At 44.1% G+C, this 10,780-nt stretch overlaps 1 pseudogene; it reads left to right on the top strand.

Moving 5' to 3' along the window:
• Positions 1 to 295: 295 nt before the first annotated feature.
• LOC115165359 (storkhead-box protein 2-like) lies at positions 296 to 8,403 on the top strand (annotated as a pseudogene).
• The last annotated feature ends 2,377 nt before the right edge of the window (positions 8,404 to 10,780 follow it).

Here is a 10,780-nt window from a genome sequence, read left to right as displayed (position 1 = left end):
TGTATACTGGATAGGGAATCACTTGAAAAACTACAAATCTCAGATTTCCACACTTCCTGGTTGGATTTTTCTCAAGTTTTTGCCTGCCATATGAGTTCTGTTATACTCACAGACATCATTCAAACAGTTTTAGAAACTTCAGAGTGTTTTAGAAATGTCAGAGTCTATCCAAATCTACTAATAATATGCATATCCTACCTTCTGGGCCCGAGTAGCAGGCAGTTTAATTTGGGCATGTCATTCATCTGAATTTCCGAGTACTGCCCCCTGTCACTAAAAAGTTAAAGCCCCAGCTGACTGGCTCCCCAAAGGGATGATCAGACAGTGATGACATTTATTGTATACCTATAACAATCTGTCCTGTCAGATTACTATCAGATAGATTAAGGTCGACTATGCGGTTGATGTATTGGGCCAGAACAGTTTTTACGATCGATGGATCGGTTACTACAAATAATGGCTTATCCATTGCTGAATAATATTATATGAGAATAATCAGACACCCATTTTTCAAGCTAGCATATCATGTCACATAAACCCAAACCACAGCTAAATGCAGCACTAACCTTTTATGATCTTCATCAGATGACACACCTAGGACATTTTTCACGTCATATGCGGCGCGTACCAAATGGCACCCTATTGGAGTGCATTATGAAGTGAATAGCATGCCATTTGAGAATGTTATGTTTGACATTCATGACATATTCTTCTCCACGTCATTGTCTAGGTGTGCCCACGCTGACGGCGGAGATCCTCCACCACACACCGAGCATGCTGGTCCGGGAGAGGAAGATCTACCCCACGCCGGAGGGCTACTTCATCGTCACGCCACAGACCTACTTCATCACGCCCTCTCTCATCAGGACCAGCTCCAAGTGGTACCACCTGGACAAGAGGTTACCTGATCGCAAGCAGCAGCAGCAGTGTACCTCCCCGTTCTCTGGAACCATTACCCCCTCCACCTCTGGCTGTGTCAGGGACAGGTCCTATACTAAGAACCATAGAGACTCTTATAATAATTACTGTGACGACCCCCCCAGCCACCATACCACCCTCACCAGGAAGTCCCCCAAGGAGCACAGAGAGGCCTACTCACCCCACTCCCCTCACACCCCCACACAGCCCCGGCACACCACGGAGAAGATCCGGAGCACCCTCAGCTTCCCCTTCAAGTCGGACACCCTGACCAAGCACCGAGAGGGGGGCAGCACCGGGGAAAAGCAGTCCAAGAAGTTTGGCATTAAGCTGTTCCTGCTGAGCTTCAAGAAGAACAAGACCAAACAACTGACCACCTTCTCGGCCCAGTTCACCCCGGAAGAGTGGCCTCTACAGGACGAGGAGACGCCCACGGCCGTGCCGCACAACGTGGAGGTGGAGATCATCAGATGGATCAACCCAGACCCGACAGTGGAGAACGTGGTGAGGCACACGGCCGTGAAGAAGAGGTTGGAGGAGAGAGCCCAGAGGAGCAAGGCCAGCTCGTCAGCCCAGCACAGCGCACGCAGCAGGAGGAGCCGCAGACACCGCAAGCCCCAGGGTAAGCCCTCATGCTCCCACATTAACCTCTCTGGCGCATGTGGGACGAATTCGTCCCACCTACGTAACAGCCACTTCAATCCAGTGGCGCGATTTTTGAATCGTTTGAAATACTATTACTTCAATTTCTCAAACATATGACTATTTTACAGCTATTTAAAGACAAGAATCTCGTTAACTTCTTCAGCCTACCATCCCGTTAGCGGGATCATTTTCCAGCGAAAACTCCTAGCGACATTAGCATAACGAAATTCAATATTTTTTTTTTTTCAAATATAGGGCTGTCTCATATCGTTTTATAGATACACCTCTCTTGAATCGACCCTCGTTGTCCGATTTCAAAAAGGTTTTACAGGAAAAGCACAATATTAGATTATGTTAGAGGAGTACATTGTAAAAGTCGCATCATATGAATTTTCCGAGCAAGCACACCCATCACATATAACCAAAAAACAGCTAAATGCAGCACTAACCTTTTACAAACTTCATCAGATGACACACCTAGGACATCATGTTACACACAGCATGCAATCTTTTGTTCAATAAAGGTCATATTTCTATATAAAAACAGCATTTTACATCGGCACCTGAGGTTGACTAACTATTTTCCCATATAATGCGTCCCGGGAAACAGTGCTACAATTTTATAAATTACTATTCGAAAACGATTTTTTTAATATATATTGTCAATCTAAGATTTATAGATGAATATCTCTTGAAAACACCTGTCAAAACAGATTTTAAATTAACTTTACAGGGTAATCACACTTTGAGATCAAATGGGATGCGATACCCAGAAATTGAGCTCGAAAACCTAGCTCGGCGCCATCTTTGAACATTTGAGCAAGTAACATCTGATATTGTATAATATCGCCAATAATCCCTCACCTTTAGTTGTCTTCATCAGAAAACACTTCCCGATGTCCCAGGTCCATGACAAATGTATTTTCGGTCGAAAAAGTCCATGCTTTATGTTCCATTAGCTTCCTGTCGTTAGCGCGTCCTAAGGCTGTAATCAAATGTTGTTCCGTGCGCGGCACCTGTCTAACGCAAAATGACTGTTTACGGTTAGTTAGGTTCGTTCAAACATGTCAAACGTTGTATAAAATAATCGTCAGGGCCTGTTTCAACAAGAGAGCCAATCAGATTCGAGTGGGAAGATGTCATTGTGTTTCAAAAGGCTTCCAAAGGTGGGGGCAGACACGGCCGCCGACGTCACAATGCTCATGGCCCTACTACTCTGACCAATTGCCACATCGTCTCTTTCACTGAGTTTCTACCGCAGAACCCTCAAAACACTTTGTAAAGACTGGGGACATCTAGTGGAAGCACTGGAAAGTGCTCAATTTTCATTTTTTTACGTTGTGATTTATAGGTAAGGCTGTGAAGTCGAGTCCACAATTCAGATTTCCACTTCCTGGTTCAATCGGTCTCGGGGTTTTGACTGCCATACGAGTTCTGTTATACTCACAGACACCATTCAAACAGTTTTAGAAAATTTAGGGTGTTTTCTATCCATATAAAATAAGTATATGCATGTCTTAGCTTCTGACTTTGATTAGTAGGTCGTTGAAAATGGGAACGATTTTTTTCCAAAATGCGCTGTGGCGCCCCCTATCCTAGGGTAAATCGAACAGGTTAATCTAACCACACTGTCCGATTTCAAAAAGGCTTTACAACATTAGAAACATTAGATTATGTCAGGAGAGTGCCCAGCCAGAAATAATCAGACACCCATTTTTCAAGCTAGCATATCATGTCACATAAACCCAAACCACAGCTAAATGCAGCACTAACCTTTTATGATCTTCATCAGATGACACACCTAGAACATTATGTTATACAATACATGCATGTCTGTTCAATCAAGTTCATATTTATATCAAAAACCAGCTTTTTACATTAGCATGTGACGTTCAGAAAAAGCATACCCCCCGCAAACTTCCGGGGAATTTACTAACAGTTTGCTAAATTACTCACGATAAACGTTCACAAAAAGCATAACAATTATTTTAAGAATTATAGATACATTACTCCTCTATGCACTCGATATGTCCGACTTTAAAATAGCTTTTCGGATGAAGCACATTTTGCAATATTCTAAGTACATAGCCCAGCCAACACGGGCTAGCTATTTAGACACCCACCCAGTTCAGCCTTCACCAAAATCACATTTCCTATAAGAAAAATGTTCTTACCTTTCCTGTTCTTCGTCAGAATACACTCCCAGGACTTCTACTTCAATAACAAATGTAGGTTTGGTCCCAAATAATCCATCGTTATATCCAAACAGCGACGTTTTGTTCGTGAGTTCTAGACACTATCAGAATGCTACATCACGGTCACGAGCATGGCGCATGGCGTGACAAAAAATGTCTAAATATTCCATTACCGTACTTCGAAGCATGTCAACCGCTGTTTAAAACCAATTTTTATGCCATTTATCTCGTAGAAAAGCGATAATATTCCGACCGGGAATCTGCAATGAGCCTAAACAGCCGAATGAAATTTCTCCACGGGGGCGAATCGTGCACGCGCCTCATTCAATGGTCCTCTGATCGGCCACTTACCAAAGGCGATAATCTGTTTCAGCCAGAGGCCGCCTCGTCATCGTTCAGGTTTTTCCCGGGTTCTGAGAGCCTATTGGAGCCCTAGGAATTGTCACGTTACAGCTAAGATCCTTACTTTTCAATAAACAGATGCAAGACGCACGACTCCTTGTCAGACAGGCCACTTCCTGCATGAAACCTTGTCAGGTTTTTGCCTGCCATAGGAGTTCTGTTATACTCACAGACACTATTCAAACAGTTTTAGAAACTTTAGGGTGTTTTCTATCCAAACCTGAACAATAATATGCATATTCTAGCTTCTGAGTTGGTGTAGGAGGCAGTTAAAAATGGGCACATATTTTTTCCAAAATTCTCAATACTGCCCCCTAGCCCAAACAGGTTATTAAGACCCGCACCTCTCGGAGAGACCCCTCTGAGGGATCCAACCTGGACATGGCGGCTGAGAGGGACTACCAGCCCTACAGCTCCTCCTCCATGGAACACAGCCATGGCCGCCACCTGGCTCACAGCAACCCAAACATCATGGAGTCCCACCTGCCCGTCACCCCAAAGTGGGACGTGTCAGGAGAGCTGGCCAAGAGGAGGACGGAGATGCCCTTCCCCGAGCCTTCGCACGGAACGTCCCACTCCAAGATGTACCACAGCCACACACAGGAGAGGAAATCACGCAACGAGCGCTCAGCCAACAAGGCCAAAGCGAACTCCAAAAGGTGCCTGGGGGTTGGGCTGATTGGGCCCCCGGACTACTTTGAACACAGCCCTGATGAGAGGGAGAGAGACAAGAGGCGCTACTACACAGACGAAGGAACCTTGAGGGCTGCAGCCCAGGCCTCCCACTACTCCCACTCGCGGGACACGCCCCATGCTGCTAAGTTAACCTCTGTGTGTGGGCCCAACAGAGGGAGGACACTTAAAAAGAGTAAAAGTAGAGACCGTTTACCTGACTACGACCGCTTGAAGGCTTACTCTCCAAAACCCATGGCTGAGGACTATTTCCAGTGCATTGCATCCAACGAATTGATCTTTACCGCTCCCAGCCCCTTAGGAAAACATAATCAAGATAGCTTACCTAAGGTGAAGGTGGGTTGTCCCTCCAACAGACAGACCCCTCACCCCCCAGAGTACAAAGAGGAAACTACAAAGGGACATAACAGTGTTAGCTTACCAATGCCCTGTCAGATGCTTGAACCTTTGCCAAATGGCCATTCTGTACAGCACCACAACACCAACTCCAATAGCATGGACAAGAGGAAGGAGATCTTCAGCAAAGACACTTTGTTTAAACCACCGCCCAACGCGTTGCCAGGCACCTATGGGGACGGCAGCTACTCCAGGTTGAGTACGTTGAGCAAGACCCAAGTCATGTCGTCATCCGAGATTCTGGACAGCCAGGGGCAATTTGAGCAGCCTGGCCCCCTGCTAGGTATGCCCCGGCCCCCTCCCTCTGCCCCCTCGGCTGAAGCCTCCTTCGACTACTACAATGTGTCTGATGATGACGAGCTGGAGGACGCTGCCTCGGCCAAGCGGTCAGAGCAGAAGGCCCCAGAGGGTTGTGGTGGGGGAGGACAGGGCACCATGCAGTGGCTGCTGGAGAGGGAGAAGGAGAGGGACCTCCAGCGCAGGTTTGAGAGGAACCTGACCTTCCCCAACCCCAAGGAGAGTGACCACAACAACCAGAGTCAGCTGTCGGCCCACTCAGCCAGGCTGGACAGCATGGACAGCAACAGTGTTACAGTGGACAGTGGATTTAACTCTCCACGGTAAGCCTCGGTTGGGTGAAAACAACTCACTCACATAGACACACACAGAGTCTCTGTTTGTGTGGACGATGGTAATGAGGGGATGGTTTCTTATTCTGTGAGAACCAAACGGACCGGTATTATTATAACATATGGTGCTATTGATTATAGTGAATCTGAGGTACAACCTATCATGGGTTATAGCTCTGTAGAAGAGACAGAATAGGAGGTTGCAATGTTCCTTAATTTCATAATTTCCTCATTCATGTGAGCCTATGCTTGTCTGTTTAGAAAACCTCATTTTTTCTCTGAATGAATTTGGTTTGCTTTGTTTGTTTGTTACATTTCATTTCTTTCTGATGTCTGTGCTTCATTCAATGATTCATGTCTGCTTATGTTCAATGATATCTTGAATATTTTTCTTAGTTTCTTGAATCACTTGAGCGTAAGCAGACATTTGTCTTTTTGTGGAGTTTTTAGCTCATGATACATGGTGTCTGTCACTGAAATATGTCCATTAAGACAACCATTCACATGGCTTTACCATCAGCCAACAAAATATTACCTTTTTTAGGCCCAAAAGCAACATAGAGTCTGAAGGCTACAGAGGATTTTGATATTTAGCAGTGCTGAAAGAGGGAGAAAGGGGGAGTAGGCCTGTCTCTGTCATAGTGTGTATGGAGTTAATCTGGTCAGAACTGTAACCGTTTTTTTAATGTACTTCCAAATTGTGTGAATTGTAATTCCAGGTGTTTTTAAAGACTGCCTATTAAACTTTGGTTTTCCATTACACAGATAGCAACCCCCAAAATATTTTGTGCATTACAACGCTGTGCCTTTTTTTTACCAAATCCTTTTTGCCCGGGCCCCTCTGGCATACTGGGAGTGTGTGACACTTCATTAGGGTCACATGTGTCTTCCTGTGTCTAACCACGACCACATGTTCCAGCCTCTAAATAAGATGGATGCCCGCGCTAGCGCCGCTCGTTTTTGATTGGTTTGTATTACGCTTTGGTTTGCAGTTCAGAACCTATGGGACGATCGGCTCATTTGCTTTCTGACTGAGTCCCCCCCACCTCATCTTCCCTCAGCCCCTTCCACGTTTCCAGGCACAGCCTACTGCTCTGTCCCGTGGCCAGTAATGGAAAAGAATGTATCTGTATCCAGCAGACATGTGGCTGTCGCTAACTCATGCTTCTCAGCCGATTTATTTAAACAAGATGGGCAACCTTTTATGGCAGTAATTGTGGAACTGGAAACAGTGTCTGCTGCATATTTTAAACAATGTGGAGTTGGAGTGGTGGTCCTTCCTTGTTGGGTCTGTTGCCTATTTCACAGACTCTCACAACCATGTCATTTTCCTTTCCTGTGACAGAAATGTGGTTTACACACTAATGTTGGGTTGGGACCCCCCTTGTGATGTAACTATGAGCCATCAAGGCAGATTTCAATAATCTCCTCTGTGACTGCTGTCGGAAAGGGCATCTGTCCACAGATGTGTACTTTGTCATTTGGCCCCCTCCCTTCCCCGAGGCAGCTCAGCTCCACCCTTCTCTCCCATAGCCCTAGCCTGCAGATGGAGGCAGTGACCAGAAGCACATCCACCTTTCAATGGGTGACATGGTCTAGCTGGAAGTGAAATCAAAGTTTATTGGTCACGTACACCGTTTAACAGATGTTATAGCGGATGCAGCGAAATGCTTATGTTACTAGCTCCAAACAATGCATTAAATTATCAAACAAGTACACGAATACAAGAACCGGGCGTGATCAGACTTTTTGACATGCTGTTACTCTCTAAACCACTAATGACATCATTCCAAAGAAGTGTCTTGTCATACAGATTTTAGGCTGATACCTTACATATTATCAGTCATATAATCTTTAAAACAACTCCACTGTACAGAACATCAGACAAACCATGAATGAGGACCACACCTTACATATTACTCTTCTCTCATTCTCTCTTCTCGCTTTACCCATCTTTTATTCTCACCTTTTGTTACTTCCTCTCCGGGCAGTGATTACAGCAGTTAGTGGTTAATATGGAGAGGATATCAAGTTTTGTTTTACTTGAAGGGAACTACCTAACCTGCAAGTTCTGGAAAACTTTATAGAAAATGTGTCAACAATCAATCAATACGATACTTTCTGCTCTCACACAATTCCACACAAACAAGGGAAGCCCAGGTAACATAACCTTTTTTCTGTATCCTCTGTGTGTGGACCTCTGTCCCTATTCTCCTCATTCTCTTCACCATAATTTTTTTCTCTCCCTTCCTCTCCTTTCTTCCTTTGGTCAGCACACGAGAGAGCCTGGCCTCAAACACCTCCAGCATTGTGGAGAGCAACAGACGTCAGAATCTGGCTCTGAGTCCCGGACACCTGGGAATCGCCACAGGCAACGGTCCACCTTTCACCTTCCAGACCATTCCCTTAGCCGCTCACCACCCAACCTGAGAAACTGCAGAAACCCTCAAACTGTTTGGCCTCCATTACGAGTGTGTGACAGTGGCTGGAGTGGGAGGTAAAAAAAGAGACAAGTGTTGGGTTTGGATTTATACCCTACACCTCCACCTCACTGGGACGGTTACAGCATACAGACTGACAGGGCCTTCATAACATACACCAGCCAGCTCAAGGACTGGTACTACATCTGTCATTCAATGGTTTTGGATTAGTTATCTTCCGTTGGGTTATATTTGAATGTGTGATGCTCACTACTACAATAACACCACTTCTTCTCACAAGAGGACATTTATGAAAATATTTAAAAGCATTGATCTTTTTCAAACCCATTCTAAAACTTGAAAAAGAAAATCATGTAATTCTACTGGTTCTTTTAGGTTTTTGTTTTTACTGAGCAGTTTTTATTTCTTTAATGTGATTGGTTTGACTTTGACCTGCCAGTTGACATTCTGTAATTTGTTTTGGTGTCAAATTTATAATCCTATAATCTCAGGTCACGTGTAATAATTACACTATTACATTTCTTTAGCTGTGTGGCTGTTCAGCTTTCTAAACTTACTCTTTAGCCCCCTCTACTGGCTCACATAGAGTCGTGCCATAATGCCATGCCTACAGAATAGTGATGGGAAGTTCAGCTCTTTTAACTGACTCTGATCTTTGACTCATTCAGTCAAAATAACAAATCTTTTGACTCATTTCATTCGTTTGAGCCAGTAATGCCCAGAGCACACATGATCCCCTGTTGGCGAACGATGAACTGAAAACTTGTAATAGTCATGATCCTACAATTCTCTCGTTCACGTCGCTGTCATTTGTGCATGAGACTTGTAAAAGCATGTTTTAAAAATGTGTTGATTTCTGGGCAAACAAATAACAATTTATTGGGCAGGAAAGTAATTTGGGGGGGGGTGTTCTGTGATTATTTTCACCTGGGGGGCCTGATGTTTTCAGCACCCCTACTTCCCACGGATATTTCAAGGTACATTTGAAACGAGGTCTAGTTGTGGGCAGCAACCAGACTAGATTGTAAATGACTCTTGGCGGAATGCATTGCTTGACTGCCATAAGGGTGATTAGCACAATATCATTACAACTGCATCACCCCAGACGATTCGCTTTCGAGTTTGTTGAGCAGAGACTGTTTTGGTTCTACAAAGCTGTGTCCATCAGAGCATTCTATAATCAATGAATTGTATTCATTCTTGCACCATGCGATAATGATCAGTTCTAAACATGTATTTTTCTTCTCTATGCTACCTGATCTACTTTGCCTGCAGTTGTTGGTCGGAGCACGTCTCCAGAGTTACCAGAGGAGCTCATATTATTCCTGTTGTACACTTAATTGCGGCCAGTATGTCGAACTAAGCACTAAAATGAACGGGTTGGTCAGAAAATGAGTCAGTAAAAAGAGTAGTTGAAAACGAACTAATTGTTCGCAAACTGCACATCACTAATACAGAGCTCTGCTAGACTAGTATGATAACACTTTACATGAACCCTCTGTCATAAGTCCTACATCATGATAATATAACATATAATAAACCGTTATGACAACTTATTTACCAGTATCATAACAGAAACAGTTGTTTAGGCCAGCAAATTGTCTGGGCATACAGCTATACAATACGTACACTTGAGTAATGGTTCGTGTCATGACTGTGTCAAGTGAGTTGCCATAGGCAGACATAAGGAGCTGCCATTATGGTTTATAATGTTATCACATTATTATACCAGTCTTACGTAAGGTGGGTTGGAGGGTACCAGTCCTGGGCAGAAATGAGTTATAGTTTATTTGAAAATACAAACTTTTCAAATACTCGTGGTAGTCGAATATAGTTTATATCGACTTTCAACTAAAAGGCAACTATTTTCTTTGAAATTCAAATACAGGTCTACATTTTTTATATTTGAAAGTGTTTTGAATACCTCTCAGAAAACCAAATAACATTTGAAGGTATTTGAACATACACTGCTCAAAAAAATAAAGGGAACACTAAAATAACACATCCTAGATCTGAATGAATGAAATAATCTTATTAAATACTTTTATCTTTACATAGTTGAATGTGCTGACAACAAAATCACACAAAAATAATCAATGGAATTCCAATTTATCAACCCATGGAGGTCTGGATTTGGAGTCACACTCAAAATTAAAGTGGAAAACCACACTACAGGCTGATCCAACTTTGATGTAATGTCCTTAAAACAAGTCAAAATGAGGCTCAGTAGTGTGTGTGGCCTCCACGTGCCTGTATGACCTCTCTACAACGCCTGGGCATGCTCCTGATGAGGTGGCGGATGGTCTCCTGAGGGATCTCCTCCCAGACCTGGACTAAAGCATCCGCCAACTCCTGGACAGTCTGTGGTGCAATGTGGCGTTGGTGGATGGAGCGAGACATGATGTCCCAGATGTGCTCAATTGGATTCAGGTCTGGGGAACGGGCGGGCCAGTCCATAGCA

The sequence above is a fragment of the Salmo trutta genome, chromosome 3 (assembly GCF_901001165.1).
Source record: "Salmo trutta chromosome 3, fSalTru1.1, whole genome shotgun sequence".
In the NCBI taxonomy this organism is placed as follows: Eukaryota; Metazoa; Chordata; class Actinopteri; order Salmoniformes; family Salmonidae; genus Salmo; species Salmo trutta.
The sequence above is the reverse complement of the archived record's forward strand: the minus strand, read 5'-3'. Positions and strand labels throughout refer to the sequence as shown.